The sequence below is a fragment of the Marmota marmota genome, unplaced genomic scaffold (genome assembly GCF_001458135.2).
Source record: "Marmota marmota marmota unplaced genomic scaffold, marMar, whole genome shotgun sequence".
Classification (NCBI taxonomy): domain Eukaryota; kingdom Metazoa; phylum Chordata; class Mammalia; order Rodentia; family Sciuridae; genus Marmota; species Marmota marmota.
In genome coordinates this window covers 6072040-6094867 of record NW_025999982.1, presented here as the reverse complement: position 1 = coordinate 6094867, position 22828 = coordinate 6072040, and the positions used below count along the sequence as shown (strand labels likewise).

Below are 22828 nucleotides of genomic sequence, written 5' to 3'. Positions count from 1 at the left end.
CTGCGGCACTCTAGGCATAATGGCTCATGCCGATAATCCCAGTGACTTAGGAAGCTGAGGCAGGAGGACCACAAATTCAAGGCCAGCCTGGGCATTAGCGAGAACCTATCTCAAAATAAAAAATTAAAAAGAGCTGGGCCCCAATTGGAGTAGGGGCAGAGCAGAGCCGCTGGCGCGCCGGCAAGGTAGGCAGACCTGCCACCGACCAGAACAGGCCCAGCGGCCGCCAGCGTGGTAGACATGTCACCCCAATTGGAGGAGGGGCAGAGCAGAGCCGCCGCCCGCACCCGCAAGTTAGGCAGACCTGCGACCGACCTTTAATAATTTTAAAATTATTAAAAGTAATTTTAAAAATTCACTTGGGGGAATTTGCAGGGAAATGGATGGCATTAGAGCAGATTATGCTAAGTGAAGCTACCCAATCCCTAAAAAACAAATGCCAAATGTCTTCTTTGATATAAGGAGAGTAACTAAGAACAGAGTAGGGACGAAGAGCATGAGAAGAAGATTAACATTAAACAGGGATGAGAGGTGGGAGGGAAAGGGAGAGAGAAGGGAAATTGCATGGAAATGGAAGGAGACCCTCAGGGTTATACAAAAGTACATACAAGAGGAAGTGAGGGGAAAGGGAAAAATAATACAAGGGGGACAAATGAATGACAGTAGAGGGGGTAGAGAGAGAAGAGGGGAGGGGAGGGGAGGGGGGATAGTAGAGGATAGGAAAGGCAGCAGAACACAACAGACACTAGTATGGCAATATGTAAATCAATGGATGTGTAACTGATGTGATTCTGCAATCTGTATATGGGGTAAAAATGGGAGTTCATAACCCACTTGAATCAAAGTGTGAAATATGATATATCAAGAACTATGTAATGTTTTGAACAACCAACAATAAAAATAAAAAAAAAAAAAAAAGAGCTGGGGATATACAAGTCCCTGGGTTCTATACCCAGCACTACAAAATCAAATGAAACTAAAATTTTTTTATTTCAATTACTTATTATGGAACATACGTATATTGTATCACAAAGTAAAATGTATTTCCTATTGTAGGTTGTACCCCAAAGTTTGCAATACTAATGATCTAACACAGCATTTTATATGTGAGGAAACTGAGGTACAGAGAAGGGAAGAAACCAACCAGTTCTGTGCTCTTAATCACTGTGGAAGGTCACTAACAAACATATAAAAATATCTATTCTAAAAGAAAAATGTCTACCACCATGAATTCACCACGAAGCTTGAGGGGCTGGGGTTGTGGCTCAGCGGTAGAGCGCTCGCCTAGCACATGAAAGGCTGTGAGTTCGATCCTCAGCACCACATAAAAATAAATCAAATAAAGCCATTGTGTCCAACTACAACTAAAAAATAGATACTTTAAAAAAAAGCAGCTTGAGATTAAAATTAACTAGTTAAAATGTGTAGGCTTTTCCTCCCTCAAATTGGGCAAAGGTGTGCTTTAATTTATATCTGAAATGTGCATAGTAATCTAGTAATTCCAATTTCATAAAAATTATTTTAAGAAAAACAAAAGAAATACCAAAAAACGACATTAAAAAAAATCAGAGGCTATGGTTATAGCTTAGTGGTAGAGCACCTGCTTAGCATGTATGTATGAGGCACTGGATTCAATCCTCAGCATCACATAAAAATGAATAAAATAAAGGTATTGTGTCCACCTACAACTAAAAAAATATTTTAAAAAATCAAAAAGGACAGAGATATATTTAAGGATAAAAGGGCACAACTTCAACTTATGCTCAAATGGTTCAAGAAAGATGCATGTGATGTTTGTATTCAAATATCAACACATATAAAGGATGATAAAACGAGGCATAAACAACCAGAAAGGATAAATTGGGGTTCTTTGTAATTTTTTGTTGTTGTTGCTTTAAGTTTGAAATTGTACCCAAATAAGTAGTTTTTAAAAGGTGTGTTCATGTGCAATTTAAGCACTCTTTGACAAGTGAATAGATAAGCAAAATGTGGTGCATACATACCATAGAATGTTGGACAACCTTAAAAAAGAAAAAAAATTCTGTCTGGTGCTATATAATATGAATAAACTTTGTTTAAGAACATTATATTGAGCAATATAAGCCAGTTTAAAAAAAAAAGACAAATAGTGTCTATTTACATAAGGTACCTAGAGTAGTGAAATTCACAGTGTCAAAAAGTAGAATGGTGGTTGACGGGCTGTTGGGAAGACAGTGTAAAACTGTTATTTAATGGGTTCAGGTTTTCAGTTGTGCAAGATGAAGAGACATCTGGAGATAAGTGGCACATGAATGCAAATGTACAGACCATCACAGAACTGTACACTTATTCATTATTAAAATGATAAACCTCATGTTAAGTGAATTTTGCCACAATGAGAAAATTAAAAAAACATACATAACGAATTAACTTTTAAAAAAAGATGCGAATCCAAAAATAATCACTGCGATCATTGTCATGGTAACCTTTCCTGTAACAATGTTATATCAAGATGTCCTTTTAGAGATATGTATAATGAAAAAAAAAAGTGAAAAAAATAAAAACGGGGAGGCCTATAAAGCTCTATGCTTAATACACTTTGTGTGTGTATAAAAGCTCTTTAGAGTTCTTTCTTTGTAGAATTTTCCCCCATTCTCTCCCAGAAGTCTCAACAGAGAGAGACATCATAAATTTAAGAGTACTAATAATATCCAGGGATAAGAGAATTAGGAAGAATATTGTTTTCTATGCTTATATTATAACTAGCTTTTAAAACAGTTTGCATGTATTTTTTAAAATATTGAAAGCTGAGGACAGAAAATATGACAAATACCCATCTGTCCCATCACCTAGAAATTAACTAATTTTAGTACTTCTCATATTCACAAATATATACCAAAAAAAAAGTATTATTAGTAAAGCTGTCTCTTCCCCACCATTTCAAATCTATGATAATGGTTTTACTACTATTTTCATGAATTTGGAGTATCTCCTTGTAGGTAATACATTCATACTTGTATTACCCATGCACTACAGAATATTGGTTTTTAAAATTTACATTAATTGTATTGTACTGCTTTTCCTCAATGTTGTTTCTGCAAACACCCATGTTAATACACATGCATCTCATTTATTCATTTTACATTGGTGAATACTGTTCCATTTTATGAATATATCAGGCTTCTTCCTTCTGAGGCAAATACCTGGAAAAATTCAATAAATCCGTAACAAAGCTAGAATTAAAATATGTAAGGAGAAGGTTAAAGAGGGAAAGGGTGGCCGTTTAGGTCATTCAATAATCACATGTATATTTTGAAGCTGATTATGGACAATTTTGACCTTCAAGTTGCTAAAAATTGTTGACATCAGACAAAGCCCTGAGATTCTATGTTAGATCATGTCACTCTTTCCAAATAATCTTTTAAGCCTATCCTTTGGTAAGGAAGCATATTTTAGGAGGGATAAGAAAAATCCCATACTTTAAAAAAAAATTAACAAAATACTAAAACAACACATACACAACCTGAGAAGATAATTGACAAACTCCTTTGATGTCGAGTTTCTCAAACCTGGGCAATTTCAGAATGTTGGCAATATGGCTTATTGATCCCTGATTTTAAAAATCTGATGTCTATTTCTAACCTATCTTATATTTAAAACAAAACCTACTCACTTTTACCTGTGTGGTTTTACTTATACTTAAAAGCGAAACAGTCAGATTTTTGTTGGCTTGAACCTCAAACCAACCAAATTTTAACCAGGATGTTGTGACCCAACAGTTTTGGAGATAATGCTGCCTCAAGAAGAGTACAGAGGAGTACATTCAGCTCTTTTTTGGTGTGCTTTGCTTTTAAGAACTCTGCATGTTCAGTAACACTTAAACATGTGAGACAAATTACTTGGCAAAGACAAATGACTATGAAGGTCTACTGACATTGAAGATGTATAGGTGACAATTCTAAATCCTCCAAGTAATGCTAGAAACTCTCTTTCCTTCTCTTAAAAAAACTAAAAACTAAAGCAACAGGTGGAGGAATGATTTTCAGTTGACTTCTCTCAAATGGGTATCTTTAGAGACACTGTCTCATAATATCCTCTCAAAAAAGCCTCAGGTGAACCCTGCTATCCGAAAACATCCCCTTGTATAAACATTTTCTCTTATACATTTTTTCCAAATCAAATTAATATGGTATATTTGATTCCATTTCAGTTGGTTAAACTCATTTAAAGTTCACAAATAATGTATCTCTGTATCAAAAAAAAGTCATGGCCCTTTCAAACAGCTGATGGACCAAAACACTAAGCTGAATCACCTACTCGACTGCAATCAAAGAGCCGCACTGCATGACAACACTTCAGCCTTCACCATATGGGAGGAAGCAAAATGTGCCATCAATAGCTAAAGGGACATAAAGCTCTCTAGGAGAGCTAATTCTATTCTTGGGGTCTTCAAAACAGCAACGGCAGAGTAAAGGACAAGACAAGATGCAAAAAACAACAACAACAATAACACACAAAAAAAAAAAAACAGAGAACTTGGGTCCATAAAGACCTCTTTAGTTGGGTTACAGAGCAACACTGCAAGTACTCCCCCATGTGGACTACCAAGAAGAAGCAGGATGTGCTTTGCTTTGCTCTTTAAACATTCTTCTGCACCTGTATTAATCAGATCATCCCCTTCAGGATGTGCTTTGCTTTGCTCTTTAAACATTCTTCTGAACCTGTATTAATCAGATCATCAAGCCATTCCCTGAAAGAAAGGATTAAGGATGTACTACCTGGGAAATTAATCTTCTACTCACCCATCTTTGTAGTAACTATTCAAGAATATGCTGGGGTTAGCTGGGTGTAATAGTGAACACCTGTAATCCCAGCTACCCAGGAGGCTGAGACAGGAGGACCACAAGTTTAATTCAAGTCAGCCTCAGCAATTTGGTGAGACTCTGTCTCAAAATAAAAAATAAAGTCAGACTGGGGTATACCTCAATGGTACAGTGCCTCTGGGTTAAATCCACAATACCAAACAACAATAACAGCAAAACACTGGGGTTATCAATTATTTGTACTTGGTGAATAGGCAGTCATTTGGCTGGTATGGAGAACAGCTGGAAGGGAACATTAGCACACAACCTATAAATCCACCCCTCAGAAGAATGATAAAAATGAAATTCTTAAAGGGCCCAAGGAGTCCTCATCCTAATATTTAAAAGAGTATCAGCAGTGGCTATATGCCCTTTGTGGTAACCTTTTGCATTCCTATCTCAGTGGAAGTACTGTGTTCCCTGCTTTGGACATGGATAAGTTATTTCCTTTATATTAAAGCACATGTACCCTTTACCCATCAGCTGATGCCCTACAATCAATTATATTATCAACATTACCCTGTTTCTTGGTCAATCTGATCATGAAAAATTTTTTATCAAAAAATTATCCAAGGGCTGGGGCTGTAGCTCAGCAGCAGAGCACTTGCTTAGCATGCTTGAGGCACTGGGTTTGTTCTTCAGCATCGCATAAAAATAAAAAATAAATTAAGGCATTCTGTCCATCTACAACCATTAAAAAAAATTTAAAATAAAAAAGTTATTCAATTATCCATCTTTAAAATGGTGATGGGTGGGTGGTTACAACACTTGTTAAACAAGTAACACCATATTCCTCTTAACACGAAAAAATCTGACATAAATTTATAACCTCATAAATTCTACTGTGTATAACTGCAATATACTCTAAACTCTTGGGGACAAATGAATATTGAGCCAGCTTGAAAATTTAAGTTTTTATACAGAAATTTAAGGATGAAAATGTTTGACACAATTTATGCAGAATACCAGGACATATGAGGAGAAAAGATCTTCAAATCCTTTTTATAAATTATTCCAGCACTATGGATATGCTTGTCTTTTTTTTTTTTTTTTTTTTTTTTTTTTTAAATTAGCTGGAGCATGCCAACCACACTTATCCCGCTTAGACTGTTACTTCACCATTTTAAAACCTGGCATGAGAATAATGGTTTAGAAGCAAAATATGTTAACTGACATCCAGGGAGGTGAACTGCACCCAACTACCCTTACTAAATATTCTGCTAAGCCCCAGATCACTATCCTGTGTCAGACATCAGGAAGACCACAAACAGGGGGCTATGCTGATGTTGGTTATCAGATAACACTAAAAACACTTTCTACTCTTTTCCTGATATTTTATGTTGCGTGTATTCACCCATTATACGTTTCCTTTTAAATTAAAAATGAACACCAAATACCTAGTCTCTGTTCACTAAAGGACTGAGTAGCTTTAAAAAAATATATAAATATACATACATACATACATACATACATACAGTGAGCAGAATATCACATGGCCAGAATTTAGATCCTGCTCTTAGGTAAGAACCACATTTCATTTTTATAAGCTCTTGGATGTGCTATAAAATAAGCAGAATTAACTGGGAAAAAAAAATGTTCTTCTCGAGAGAGAAAAGTAAATATTATATAGACAATGAACTCTGATTTTATAGTTTCTGGATATCTCAGGAGATCATTTACCTTTTAAAATGCATTCATATATTTATATTTTCATGTTAAAAGTTTAGCTTCTTAAGTCTAGAATTTCTATTTGGTAAATTTGTATGATCTCTTTATTGACATTCTCTATTTGATGAATCACTGTAACTAACCCCTGTTTTAAACTTATTTATAATTAATATTTTTGAAACATTTAAAATCTAATTCCAATATCTGTACCCCCTTCAAAGGCAATTTCTATTATCTGTTTCTTCTGAACCCCAGGCATATGGTCACATTTTCCAGTTTATGTGCATGACTTATAACATTTTGCAGAAAACTGGACATTTTATATAATACAATGTATCAAATATGGTTACTAACCTTTTTCTATCCTCCCCTACCGTTGGCTCTGAGCTTGTTTAGTGGCTTGGCTGGATTAATTCTATGAAGTCTATTTATTCTATAGTACTCAGATTTTCTTCTTCATTGTTATTGTTGGTTTTAAGCTTGGCTTCCCTAGGGCTTGTTCCTGCTTAAGCTTCCTTTGCCAGTTAAGATTTTTCAGCCTTTAATGTTAAAAGTGTGCGTGTGTGGCTTGGAAACTGCTATTACATTTCAAGGAATTTATGGTTTTGTCCTGTGCTTAGTGAGAGAGGAGCTTGGAGGTTTTCTTTCTGGTTATTATTGAGAGGATGCAACCTTGTGTATGTGTACAGTCTTCCCCACTATCAGATATGAATGTGATATTATTTTTAAGACTAGCTTCCTAGGCACTTCCCCAATCATCCACCCACCTAGGTCAGAGTAGGTCATTGTTTGTTCATAGACTGTGCTTTAATTCAATCAATAAGACTACCATGCATGTTGATGGATCTGCATGTGGCATCACAGAATGTTTTTGGGTCTTTTCCACATTCTTCTCTGACTGATCCTGAGTGAGTACAATCTAGTACACACATATAGCCTTCCAAACAATAATGCCCCATGCCGCAATATATTCACTGATGGGTCAAATAATGGTACATCAACAATAGTTACACCTGATCAAACTTTTACATTTTTAGTACCCAAACAATCAGCTCAAAAGGTAGAGCTTAATGCAGTATTACAAGCTTTTGTGATGTTTAAAGATTCTGTATTTAATTTATTTTCCAATAGTCAGTATACAGTTAATGCTATAGTATCCCTTCAAGATGCTGGTAGGATTTCCCCTTCCTCTACTGTTTTCTCTTTGCTTTCCACTATACAAAGTCTAATCTGGGACAGAAAAGATCCATTCTTTATAGGACATATCTGGGCACAATTCAGGAGCCACTTGTCAAAAGAAACAAACTTTATTTTTAGAACACACACACCACACCACACAGCTCCTCAGGAAAAACCCTCAGAGCCCAACTGCCACCACCAGCTTCCCACAAGCCTCTCAACCTCCCCCACTCCTCCTCTCTTGAGGCCAATTGGCTGGGTCCTGTGGGCAGAGCCAAAAAAAGCCCCCCAATGAGCAGCTCCATGGTCTGAAAGGGCGGGGAAACAGCCCAATGAGCATCACAGCAGAGGAGCCAATCAGTTGGCAGCTAGAAGTTTGCTGGGGCCGCTGTGAGCCAATCATCAGCTGGCAGCTGGAAGTTTGCTGGCAGCTGGAAGTTTGCTGGGGCCCCTTCCAGCCGTCTCTAGACGGTTCCAAATAAAGTCAATATTTTTGGACAAAGCAGTGGATATCTCCCAATCCCTGCCAATGCAGAACATTTACCCATACTGAGGGTGAGGACAATGGTTTGAGTTCTCTCAGAATGACACCCAGGTTCATCCTGGCTTGTCCATTCTGGCTTACCCCAACTGGTGTGGAATCTCTGCCCTATGAACAAGCTGGGGCAGAAGCCCAGTATTTCAGCCTGTTTTATCTGACACAAAGTCTTTGTCATATAACCGGGAATTGGTTCAGGGAACAAAGTCCTGAGACCTCTTGGCAATGACTCTGAACCTGTCCAGAATAGTGCTTCTGTAATATGAGGCTAAAGACAAGAGATACTGGCAGTTTACTCTTCTGGGGTGGAAACTATACCAAACATTCAAGAATACAGGGTAGGAGCCCTAATATTTTTGGCTGCAATCATCTGGACTAGACCATCAGTAACTTGCAGCTGAAAGAGGGAGTCGTTGACAGCAGGCTGTCGCTCAAATGACACAGGTTCTGGCTGTTCTTACCAAGATTTAGTAGATGTTCTTGAAAAAGTATTTTTTTTCCATTTGCCATCTGTTCTTAGGACAATTTTCAGAGACTTTATTTGTAATAATTTTCATTAAATGTTTGTTTTATTGGGGAGAAAATCCACCCAGTTTCACACAGAACCCTTTCAGAAATTCTCACACTGAACTCTGTTTCTAGAAAATTAAAACATGGATATGTGATGACAGAACCTGCACTTCTCTAGATTATTTGCTGTGTTCTTGAATAACTCAAACACTGCTTATCCAACAGTTTCTATTACAAAAAAAAAAAAATGCAGAAATTTTTACAATAAGAAAATTATGTTAATGAGGAAATCTCATATACTAAAATTTAGCAACATAAGTTTAATATTTTGTCTGTATGCCTAAATGTACGTATTATTGTTCTGTTTTGTTTTTTTTTTACGTTGTAGATGGGCACGATATCTTTATTTTTATTTATTTATTTTTTATGTGATGCTGGGGATTGAACCCAGGGTCTCATGCATGTGAGGCAAGCGTTCTACCACTGAGCTAAAACCCCAGCCCATGTATTATTGTTAATTCAGAATGTGGGCACATAAGAAAATATAGTGCCCAACCTCTTTTTGAAGATTGCTTTTAAGGGTTTCAAAGCTGAAATACACAATCACTTAAACATTGAATATACATGCCCAGTCATGTATCACCTTGGTTGCTTAGAAACCATGAGGCATGGCCTGAATAAGGAAAATTAGAGTAGCAGAAGGAATCTTTTGTTAAAAACAGATTTAGAATAAAATGCCTTGACTATGATTTAATATATTTTGAAAATGAGACTGCAGAATAAACAAACATAGTGGAATGTTTAGGATGTCACATGTAAAGATGTCTTTTTAAGCAAAAGCATTTTAATTTATTGCCCTTGAGTTAAATTTGCTCACTCACTTAAATTTCACCAAAGAATTCTAATGCATCCAAAAATTTTTCATATCCCTATGCATCAAAGTGTTAAAAAAACTAAAAAGAAAAACTGACCTATGTTTATAAACCTCCAAAGGTCAACATGAAATGAACTTTTTATCAGGCTTAGAAAGTATAAAAACTTAATTTCCACTCAATTCTATTAAACAGCATTCATCAATGTAAGGCAACCATCAATAATCCCATACATATAGTAGAGAATTTCACACCTGATTAAAAATGATAAAAGAAGACCCACAGAGAACATAGTGGTCTGGTATTTCAGAAAACATTTACCTGTATTGTTTATGATTTGTATTATCCATGAAATATTCTACCATGATTTATGTTTGATTATAATTAAGCAGAAAGTGATCTTTGGTAATTAAGTGCATTCCAATTCTGACTGTTGGTAGTCACTCTGAATCATTATCCTCTCTGAAGACATAAGTACATATGGGTTTTAGTGTTCAACCACCTCTAAAATAAAAATAATAAACTGCAAGAGCAAGTGGCCAAAGTAAGAATTTACCACTATTTTCTGTTCTACTCATTTTTAAAAGGAAAGGGGTAAAATAATTTTTTAGGTTGGCAATGGCTGTAGTACCTGCAGGGGATAGCAAAATTATTTTAGAAAGCAGTAAGAGGTATCATATAAAACTCAAAAATTCTTAAACACAGTCTGAGACAATGTCTCTGAGACATTTGTGGTTCATTTGTTTGTGAGCTATAAATCTTGGGAGACTTATATAATTTGCAAACAGGGATATTTTCCTGGCTGTACAGAGTTCAAATAAAAGAAGGGAAGGAAAGACTAACCACACAAAAAGGGTAGTGCACCGCATTACACGTTTTGAAGGTGAGAAGAGGGACCTGAATGCTTCTTTGTTGATAATTGGGTAATGTTGAGACAAAGCTATTAACACTTCTTGGTCATTTCTTGAAGTACATGAACTGTAGAAATTCTTGAGAAAATGGACTATTTCTCTAAATATATTCTCCTCTAGATAAGTTTTATTTAGTCTGAACTGACTTTCTAGTGAGTAAAAACAGGAACACAGAAGAGTGAGAAGTATATAGTAAACCAAATAAGTGAGAGCTGGTACCCTCATCCTTATCTGCAAGACCACCTCTTGGACATAGAAGTCGTGAAGGCTTTCACCTCATTTATAATGATACTGTTCTCCATTCCACTTCAGCTAACAATTCCTAAGGTAAAGATTTGACTTTTAGAACCCTAAATGACCCATTTCAGAAATCTTACACTCAGTACTCAACACACTTTCCCACTACAGTCTGTACTTCTTTATTCCCAATTATTTTTGCTTTTCTTTCTCAGTTCCCCTAAAGTGATTGGCATCTTGATGGTCTTATTTCCTTACCCTATACCTGGCCTAAATTCCCATAATCCCTTCTTTTGGAGTACTGTCACCAATTCTCAACTCACGTTCCATAGGCTCTACACAATGCTCCAATCTGAATTATCTATAATCTGATTCTAATCTTGATTGTCACATTCTATTTAAATAACTGAGTGGACTACTGCCACTTCAAGTCAACCAGCTCCTTACCCACTCTCCCTATGTCCTGGTTCTTTACCCTCAATATATGTGCTAAAATGTATTCCAATGAAACGTTAAAAAACAAAACAAAAAAAAAACCTCTCTGACTCTTGACCCCATAGCAACAATTTCTTTCTCTTCTCATTTAAGATTTTCTTACTTAATTTAAGCTAAGGGAGAGCTGTAAGCAGTAATAACATCAGAGAAAGTACTGTCTATATGATAGGATTAACAACACAAATCACCATCACCACCTGTTCAATAATGATTGTTTAATTACTGAAGCTCAAACACTTAGTGGCTTTTCTCATTTTGATGAAGGGTTCCTGAAGATAAGGAAACTGAGGCTGGAGGAGATTCAGTTATTTATCTTCAGTAATATAGCTAACAAGTGGTGGAAAAAACTAGGACATATCCCCAGAAAGCAAATATAGATTGAAATAAATAATTATATTTGAATTTGATTTCCTTGAAGCATTTATAAGGTCCCCAGAAGGTTGAAATCCTCAATGTGAGAAACTGGTTTGGTAGCACTGATACAGAGAGGTAAACGAGTCAGCACCAAACTTAAATGATATGTTTTCAGCCAATGTAGCAATAAATATGAAGTTCTATTATTGCAGTTATTGTCCTTTAAAATTTCAAGATTCTGAAATTATAATGTTTTGCTAATTTCTCCTCTTTACACTGTGATATATAGTTTTACCTTAAATTCAGAAATAACAGTTTATTACTATGCAATAATTAAAAAAAACTTTTTAGGGGGTGACATAAAAACAATTTTATTTACCAAATTAAATGTTATAAATGTAAATAAATACTATTCCATTAATAAGCTATAATTCTTATTGGTTATTCAACCCATTTCCTCCTTTAGAAGTGTCTATATAAATTTTAAAAATGCCTAGGGGAGCCATTCTCTTTTAAGAATCACTCTTTAGAAGTGATTTTCTTTTGTATACCTGGAGTCCCCATTTGTGTAGAAGATCAATTATCAGCTTTTGACAACACCCTCCCGTCCTCGAAAAAAAGTCTTTTTAATCTTTTTCTTCTGGTTTTATCCTGTATCAATTTCTAAACCACACTAGAGAAATTATCTTGTTTATTTTTAGTTACTTTAGCCAAGACTCTAAAAATAAACTGCACACATATGTTTAAAGACAACCCAGCAAACACATAATGTGCTGCCTTCTGCAAGCTTTGCAGAAGTTCCTCCTTAAGATATTCTTTACACCTTGAATCAGAATGCAAAACACTTTTAATTGGGCAGGGGCAAGGGGTACTGTGGATTGAACCCAGAGCCTCACACAAGCCAGGCAGTGCTCTACCACTGGGCTATATCCACAGTCTCCTTCCTTTGCCATTTTGTTTTTGAGACAAGGTCTCACTAAGTTGCCCAGGCTGCCCTTGAACTTGTGATGCTCCTGCCTCAGCCTCCTGAGTAACCGGGATTATAGGCACAGACTACCATGCCCAGCCACAACATACATCTAAAAAACTAAAATAGCTACAGAAGGCTAGTATATTCCTTTATAATATATGGGGTAGCATCTGAATTAGGCAGATTTAGCAAGGATCAATTGGATCAATCACAGTGAACTTTCTCCCTCCCTTCTTATCTCAGGTTGTTTCTTATATTTTAAAAACTTCTATTTCTCACATAGGCTAGGATGAAGGTAAAAGCTTCATATAAAGAAAACAAGAGGAAACTAAATAAAAGCATTTAAGTATGAAATTTGGCACATTTGGGTTCACATAAAAGAGGAAGTTGAATGTAAATGCTAAATGTAAAACACAAAGGATAAATTCAAATCTATAATAAAAAGAAGAGAAAAAGTCCTGAGGAAATCACTGTTTTAATTAATACAAAGCTCCCACTTTGTATTAATGCTTTTCCAAGTCCCAAAATGGACAAAAATGTTAGAAAACTGACGTATAAGGGAGACTATTCTTCCACTAGAAGCTATACTTTTAAAGTCTTAAAATTTTCACTCACAAAATAATACTGTGAAACATTTTTAAAAAATCATTTTAAACACACTTTAATTCTGCTTATTTAAATATCAAAGCTATTAATGGTGTTTTGTTTTGTCAAGTACCATTAGGTGAATGTCACAAGAGTTGTTACAGAGATGTCTCATGATTGAGTCATCCTGAAAAGCTTCCAGGGAGGACATAAAAATCTACCTGCTTCTTTGCTAATAATGAAATGAAAGACTTTTCACTCAACACTGACTTTGCACCCAAGGCACAGTTGCTAATTGTAACAATTACCATAGAAAACAGACTAGATTGCTATGTAAAATTCAATATGAACAGAGAAATGTGAATAAATGGAAGAAGGGTGAATAATTTTTCCAGATAGAACAGGTTTACTTTTAAATTACTAGCTGTCTCCCACATGCTGTTCTGGTTAAAGCAGCCTGAAGACCACACCTGTGAGCCCCATACAAATGACTAGCTTGATTTTAGAGTCCGGTAACATAAATATATGTTTCCTTAACTAGATCAGCTGGAACAAGGACAACACTAGTTAGAAAATATTTCAACTTGACACAGATACAGATCAACTTTTTCATCTTTGTTTTTAAATAATGAAGATTGGTAATGTTGGATTAATATTTTCTAACTTATCTCTAAATTCTATGTCCCTTTTCACTACAGATGGGAGTCCATATTATATGATGTTTAGTTTTCATAAAGAGTAATGAAAGCCAAGACCTTTCCCATCCGAGAGCAGATCTAAATTAATTATTTCAAACTTAGCTCTCAGTAATTTAGCTCTTAGATAATAAGAGTTTATTGCTGTCATTTTAGCTAATGTGTTGGAATTTTTCAGCCAGCAGTCTTCTCTGTCTTTTCAAATAAACTTAATGGTTTTATATCCAAAGGATACATCTTTGTATCAATGAAGTCAACAAAGAAGCACCTGGATTAGCATTTTTTCCCTCCAGCCCTCTAGTTTTTTAATCCATGTTCAATTAAAAAAAACAAACAGATTATAAGTATGTACAATACGATCTCATTCTTATAAAAATGAAAAAAATGTATACTCAAATATTAACAGATGTTAATTCATGTATTAGCATTTTGAAATGACAACCAAGGCTGAGGTGTTAACATAAAGTAGCAACCCGGGCTCTGCACAGTAAATTCACAAGCACAAATCCAAGACTGATCTTTAGTTTCTAGTGACAATATTGAATGAATAACAGTACTTTGATTCAGAATATACCTCTCAAATCAATGAATAGATGATTATAAACAAAGAAGTCTGCTTGGTTCTATGTTAGGTCAAGTACACTTGAGCTGGGACAAAAGTTTAGGTCCTTCTTTAGTCTTTGATTTCTCTTCCAGAGTTTTTAGATAAAACTTTTCTCTGTTGGCCTTAATACCAGCTTTTAAACCAGATGCAAATGTTTATCCAGTGCCTTTTGAAAGCAACACAGATTACCTACTGACCTAGGAAACTTCCTCAATATTTTCAAAGGAATGTGTGTGCTCAGAGTTTTGTTCTCTTTAGGGTAATGAGGTTCATTATCTTCCTATAACATGTTCTGAAAAATTAAGGCCTTTCCCATCATACCTCCATGATCATTGAGCAGAGCCCAAATACATTTCTCATATATAACTTAACTGTCTCAAAGACTTCTTGACAAATTCTTTTTTTTTAAGGTGGACACAATATCTTTATTTTATGTTTATGTGGTGTTGAGGATCGAACCCAGCGCCCCACGCATGCCAGGCGAGTGCACTACCGCTTGAGCCACATCCCCAGCCCATCTTGACAAATTCATATTAAATTTTTCTATTGGTAAAATTTTCAAACAAGCGATAAACTCAATGCCAAAAGATTAAATGAGGAGCTATGGTTGTATATAGCTCAGTGGTAAGAGCAGCTGCCTACCACATGTGAGGCACTGGGTTCAATCCTCAGCAGTGCAGATAAACAAACAAACAAACAAATGTATTGTATCCATCTGCAATTTAAAAAAAATTTTTTTAAATGAGCCAGGTGTGGTGGCATACGCCTGTAATCCCAGTTTGGGAGGCTGAGGAAGGAGGATCATACATTCAAACCTAGCCCTAGCAACTTGAGACCTTATCTCAAAATTTAAAAATAAAATAAAAAAGGACCCAGGAGTGGCTCAATGGTTAAATGCCCCTGGGTTCAATCCCTGGTACCAAACAAACAACCAAAAGATTAAATGATATAAAATGCCCATTTAGCCAGGATAGTTATATCAAGAATATCTTCAAAGGTAATTATCTATGGTTTTATAAAATATAATTATTACAATGATTACAACATAATCAGAATTATTGGCATTATTATAGTCAACATGTGAAATTCATCACAATCAAAAAAAAGGATACAAAAATATAAGGGTCCCAATGATGCAAAATACATATGCATAAAAAGGAGAAAGAGTAAAAATGTGTTTAAAATGTCTAGGTGGGATTCTACTGAGCAACTAAGTCTACCTCGATTAACCCACAACCTTTTGAGGTAGTTATAATTGTCTTCACTTCTGGCTAGAGAAACTAAGGCTCCAACTACAGGAGGCACATTCACAGGTAGAGCTTGAACTGAAGACAGGACTGACTCAAAGATCTAAAGGGAGTCTGTTGTTTCTAGAAGGGCAAGATAAGAAAAGGAGGGCTGAGTATAGTGTAAAAGTTTAGGGTTAAGGCATAAAATACAGAACTACTGAAGAGAAAGGGGAATGGCTTGATGTGAACAGCAGTTATAGAAGATGAACATTAAACTCTATAGTATTGAGGTGGTGAGGCAGGAGGTGAGCAAAACTTGTAGTAAAATCCAGGCATATGGTTAAGGAGTAATTATTATTTTTACTTAAAGGGAGGAACAAACAAGATGTAAACAGTGGTATCAAAATGGAAGAAATAAAACAAAACAAAACTCTAAGGAGTGAAAAAAGCAACTTGGATATGGAAAGACCTGGGTTTTATCCTGGCTCTATATCCTTGGGGAAGACACCTCCTCCACCGGTTGTATTCTTGATCTATCAAGATCTTACTTAAATGATCACATTTTACCTCATCTCAGGCACTTCACAAACTTTTGCTCCATTTACTGTCCTCTTTTCTTTATATTATTGTTGTCATCCATTTTGGTTCTATGACTTTTAAACTCCAGAAGACACTAAATTTGTTAAGTTTCCACAGTTAAGGTTCGTTATAAACTTTATTTCATCCTGTTCTTCATTCCTTCTAATCAGATTGTCTAGCATCACTCTCTCACCCCACATCTGAAATTTTTGTTTGTTGGTTTCCCTTTTTTGTCTTTTAAAAAAAAGGTTTTGGCAGTACTAGGGATTGAAGTACTATGGGCACTTTGCCATTGGGTAATAACCTCACCCTGTTTATTTTTGAGATAAGATCTCACTAAGTTGCTGCTGTGGTTTTGGCCTAAAACTTACAATCCCCCTTGATTAAGCTTGCTAAGATTAAGGCACGTGCCACCATACCCAGCTTTTGTACTTCTTTTAATACAGATATACAAGTGATAGGCTACCTTGACTGTTTGAAAATGCCTTTCCTTTTATTTCCAAAGAATAATTTCCCTGTTTGCATTATAACTTTAAAATCATCTTCTTTCTTCCCTTTTAAAGATGGCAACTCACTTTCTGGATTTTGCTGTTTCTGTTGAACAATCACTTACAGGTCTCATTATTGCTTCTTTAAATAAAAAGTGTCCTTTTCTTTGAATACTTTGGTTATTATGACTGTTCACAAATTCTCTGCATTTCCACACAGTGTTACTATGATAAGTGCCAATGTATGTGATAATAGACCTCCAGAAATTACCCAAAATGAATCATAAGAACAAAAACATTAAACATTAATGAGAGCTTTCAAAGGCAGATGAATGTACAATCTTACATATGTGTAATTATAATACCCAGAAGGATAAGAGAGAATTGGAACAGAAATAATACTTGAAGAAATGAATTTTCCAGGCTGGGGTTGTGGCTCAGCGGCAGAACGCTTGTCTAGTGCGTGCGAGGCTGTGGGTTCTACCCTCAGCACTACATAAAAATAAATAAATAAAACAAAGGTGTGTGTCCAACTACAACTAAAAAATAAATATTAAAAAAAAGAAATGAATTTTCCAAAATGACTAAAAGAAAATAAATGCCACACCAAGAAGCTCAGAGGATACACAGCAAGCACCAACATAGACAGATGGACACCACAGGCACACAAACATTCTAGGCATGTTCTATTTAAAGGCTGAAGACCTGGGGGTGGTACACGCCGGGATGGACTTGACAGCTAGAAAGAAAAAAAAAGGATGCTGAAGAGTAAGCTAAGACTTACAGCAGACTTCTCATCAGAAATTATGAAAGTTAGAAGAAAATGGAGAGACATGCCTGAAGAATTGAAAAGGGGATGGGAAACAATCCAAACATGTCAACTTCATAATTCTATACTTAGAGAAAAAGTAGTTATATGTTTTAAATGTAGAAGTTCAGATAAAACTGAAATAGCTATGCAGACCCAATAACAAAAATATGAGTCCTACTGACTTTATATTTCCTCAACTAGCTATTAAGGTTCAATAATCAAGATAATCAAGAGGAAAAATATATGTGAATTTTCAAGCTCACTGAAAACACATCTAATCAGAAGTTACTAAAAACAGTCCCTTCCAAAAAGAAAATAACTTGATTTAGAATGGGCTATTCTATTCCTACTTTTTTCATAAAGAAAGGAAAAAGCTAATACACCTAGTTTAGACTCCATATTGGAATTCTAAATGTGATATATGAAATCTGTCCATTATAAACTAGAAGCCAGAATAAGATTCAACAGCATACTTCAAGACAAGGTGAAAAAGTCACAACTTGGAATTTACGCACAAGCACATTAACTTTATTTATTACCATACTGCAAAGGAAAGATGGTCAGTAAAGTGAATTCTTTACTTCAAATAGTACCTTAGGTCAAACAGAGTTTAGCTCCAAGGAGATATCACCCTCTGCACCTATGGAGCAGATCTGCAGTTGCATAAGGAAACTTCAAACATTTAGTAAAAGGACTACTACACAGTCATTTAGGTCCTATAAATGCTCCTCAATATTTACAATGGAAGCTAGAAGCCTATGCTTTCCAATTCACAAATTTCATTATCTTGAACAAGTTTGCATGTAAACTGTGTGTTCTTAAGTCTTAATTTCAAAATAAGGCGCAAACTGCAGAATAGAGAATAGGAAAAGAAGTACCTCAGTCTAAGGATTGATAATCTTTCTGGGATACTAGTTAAAGGGAGACTTACACGCTGCTGTAAAATAAGGAATTGAAGATAAGTTCTAAACATTTTGGTAGCAAAAGTGCTCCCCTAAATGGAGTGACAACTTAGGGAACATAAACAATGTCTTGGAGACTTTTGGCTTAACCACCTTTAAATCCCAGTCTTTAAAAAAAAAAAAAAAAAAAAAAAGGCAGTCTTCCCAGTCCCAAGAGGCCCTAATCAATTACAGAGAAAACAAAAAAGCAAGGCACCACAGCAGGAGCATTTAGCTCAAATACAATCAGCAGTGCTCCACCATGGACTCTGGCTGAGGGCTCTCTGAGAAGTTCTGCTGAGTCAGTGTCTTCTACTCACTCTATTCTCCTGCCCTCCTAAAATATCCAGATGGGTTTCAAAGCCTGTGATGAGAGCATCAGCCTTTTGTACAAATATTAATATTTTATACTGACCAAGGCAGCCAGCCAGAAGAACAGTTTTCTTCAAAATTTTGCTTTGATTCCTTACTACTCTCTCAAACCTACAGAAAGCTGGATAAGTTACACACACTGCTGGGTTTTTCAAGCCTTAGTACATTCATTAATATTTTATAGACTTAATTCCAAGGCAGCTAAACAATATATTCTATTAAAAATGCTCTATTAAAAAAAAAGAGAGAGAGAGATGCCTTTAGAAGAGCAAGCTATAGCCTAAAATATACTTCCAAAAGGAAAAGTTAACCTTGAAAAATGGGTATCTCCATGTGCTATTCAAAGCTCTTGTTCTTTTGAAAAGGACCTTAAAGATTCCATAAATCTAGCATGGGGTTTCTGAATGAGAATTGAATAGGTGGGGGGAGGGGGGGAAGATTACTTATCAAGCAAAATGAAGCATTTTTAAAAAAACTTGCTGAATTTATATTGGAAGAAACATTCAAAAAAGCAGGAAGTAGAATAACATCGAAGAAAATCAAAACAATCTACTCTCCAAACTATCTTGAAAGACTAACTGTAAGGGACAAACAGATGTTTAGACCCGCATGTGGATCATCCCTAAAGACAAGTAAGAAATCATTGTCCCTGAATGACCCCTTTCTGTTCCTTGTCAAAGACCCAGCCAAAGGGAAAAATAAGAGCAAGTCTGGGACACAAAGTCCAGATACATATTATCTTGAAGGGCACTGGCTTTCTCCTGTACACAAAGGATACTAGGGCAAGTTTGTATTATCTGTAGAAAGCTACTTTCTTGCATGCACCCCAGGAAATTTGGTTCTTGAGATGATGGTCATACAAGCAAACTCAGCAAGCTAATGAGGACAACTGCAGAACTGAGGGCATTGTGGAAAGGATATGTTTCACTCATATGGCTAGCCACCTCTAGACAAAATGCTGTGAGAGAGAGGCAGCACTGTTTAGTGGAGTACCTTGAGGGATGGAGAGGTGTGTTCAGTCTATCACCAATGAACTCTTCTTGGAGCAGTCGCTGATCTCTATTATTTCTTGAGGAAATTTATGATCTCCATAAATTTCCTCAAGAAATAATATGTCTCTCATGCTATCTCTTCTCTGGACACTTTCTAGGGTTTTCCTGCAATCTATCTCACTGCACTAGCAAAACAGGGCTGTGGACATGACACTATTTTGCTATTCTGCTTAACCTAAGGGCTTTTATCCATCACTAAAACCCATGTTCCTAGAGCCCTGCAGACTTTTTTTTTTTGAAATTTTTAGTGTTTATTTTTTAGTTTTCGGCGGACACAACATCTTTGTTTGTATGTGGTGCTGAGGATCGAACCCGGGCTGCATGCATGCCAGGTGAGCGCGCTACCGCTTGAGCCACATCCCCAGCCCCCCTGCAGACTCTTGAAGACAACTCTCTTGCTGAACTGAGAAAATATGAAAGATAATATGAACTTACTTAGTTCTAAAATAAAAAGTCAGTAAATGTATTCCTTATTTATATTTAGTAAACACTAACCATTAAAAAACTTGGACCTAGAATTCTACCTGGAATGAACCAGATAATGTACAGGCAGGAACAGCTAAAGCTGTTTGCTTCCCAAACAGTGTGTCCACATCCTGAGGGAAATTGCTAGTCTTAAACTACACACACAAAATTAGGTTATTTTATTACAATGCAAAAAAAACATAATGTCTACAATATATGATAGATGTCCATTATCTAATTTTAAGTTCATCTAAAATAATACAAATAATACTAAATTTCTATGGTGGGTAAAAAGATTAATTAAATGAGGTATACAATGAGAAAAATACAAATAATAAATGCTAGCAAAATCCATAATATGGTACAGAACTTCAAGGCTGAAAGAAACATTCTTCGAGTCCTTATATATAATTACCAGCATTTCCCGATGTCTTCTCTGGGTAAACAAAACCCTTGATCACAAAGCCACAAGAGGGAACAAATGAAGAAATAGTCCCAGGAGCTGGGACTTCAGAATTGGAATTCATTAGTAAATAATCAATAAACAATGTATTAAATATTAAATAACCCCGAATAAATTAGATGAATGGGTGTTTGAGAAGCTGAGAAATTAAGAAGTTTTTCACTGAGTCAGGCATGGTAGTACACACCTAAAATCCCAGTGACTTGGGAGACTAAGGCAGGAAGTTCACAAGTTTGAGGCCAACCTCAGCAACTTAGTGAGACCCTGTCTCACTGGGGATATAGCTCAGTGGTAAAGCACTCCTGGGTTCAATCCCAGAAACCCCCAGCTGCAAAAAAGGTGCTTTTTTGAAGAACTGGGTTTTGAGATGGATCTTGAAAAGGATTTAGTTTACATAATAGGTTCCTTTTTAATAGCTTTATTGAGATACAATTCATAAAGTTTACCCATTTAAATTGTACAATTATATGATTCAATAGTGTTTGGGGGGGATGGGGGAATATCAGGGACTGAATTCAAGGGAACTTGACCACTGAGTCACATTCCCCAGCCCTATTTTGTATTTTATTTAGAGACAGGGTCTCACTGAGTTGCTTAGCACCCCACTTTTGCTAAGGCCAGCTTTGAACTCATGATCCTCCTGCCTCAACCTCCCAAGCCACTGGAATTACAGGCATGAGCCACCACACCTGGCTAAATGATTCAATAGTTTTAAGAACTTTGACAGTTGTTCAACCACCACAACAACCAATTTTAAAACATTAACACCACCTTAAAAATAAACCCTGTATCCTTAAAGGGGGACCCCTCATTCTTCTCCCTCCAGTCCTAGGCAAACATCCATTCTACATTGTTTCTGCAGATTTTTCTCTTCTGGATATGTTACATCAATGAAATTATATAATCTTCTGTGTGGGTTTCCTTCATATAGCATGTTTTCAAACATCTACATTGTAGCATGTATCATTAATTCATTCCTGTTTATAGCTGAATAATATTCTATTGTATTACCATTTTACTATTTTCTTAACCATTCATCCATCAATGGACATATGGGCTAATGTCATCATTTGCTTATTATGAATATATATGGATGTATTTAAGTACCTGTTATCAATTCTTTGGGTGTATATTCCTAGTAATGGAATAACTGGTGTTGAACAATATATTTTTGAAGAAAGAAACACTGAACACAGTGGTTTCTACAATTAGCAAGTATCATTAACGTGCTTTCTAAAATTATCTTTTCCCCTAATAATAGAGTATTTAAAACAGTGATAGAAAGTCTTAGAGACCAAACTGACTAAAAGTAACTATGTGTACTACTAAAATTATCTGAAATCTTTTTAAAAAGCTATTATTTTATTGAATCATTCTCATTTTTCCAGACAAGACATTTTTCTTGTGTATTTATAAAACTGCTGTTACTTTCAGATATTTTCTTCTTGTGAAAATGTATTCTTTTCTCCTTGTCTATGCCCAAAAGATCACAGGCAGCACATTCTAGATTCTAAAACTTTCAAATCTTCTTCTCCTCTTTAATGTAAATTGACAAAACTGCACATATTTATGATATACAATACATGGCTTTAAAATACATACATACTCTATAAGGATTAAATTGAGGTAACTAACAGGTGCGTTACTTCATCTACCTATTTTTTAAAATACCTCAAACAATCTTTTCAGAATACATGTTCCATACTGTAAGTAAAATATATAATAACTGTTAGTAGTAAAACCTCAACCAGATCAACCATGTTGAGTGAAAAGAGGAATGTCAGCTGGGTGTGGTGGTGCACGCCTGTAAATCCATGGCAGAAGGATCCCAAGTTTAAGACCAGCCTCAGCAATATAGCAAGGCAGTAAACAACTTAGAACCAGTCTCAAAAAATAAAAAGGGCCAAGGATGTAGCTCAGTGGTTAAGTGACCCTGGATTTAACCTCTGAGCTACATCCTTGGCCCTTT

At 35.7% G+C, this 22828-nt stretch overlaps 1 protein-coding gene across 3 annotated transcripts in view; it reads right to left on the bottom strand.

Annotated features, from left to right (window-relative positions):
* Zfand3 (zinc finger AN1-type containing 3) overlaps positions 1–22828 on the bottom strand; it is a 242989-nt gene that overhangs the window by 108265 nt on the left and 111896 nt on the right. The gene's annotated exons all lie outside the window — the stretch shown is intronic.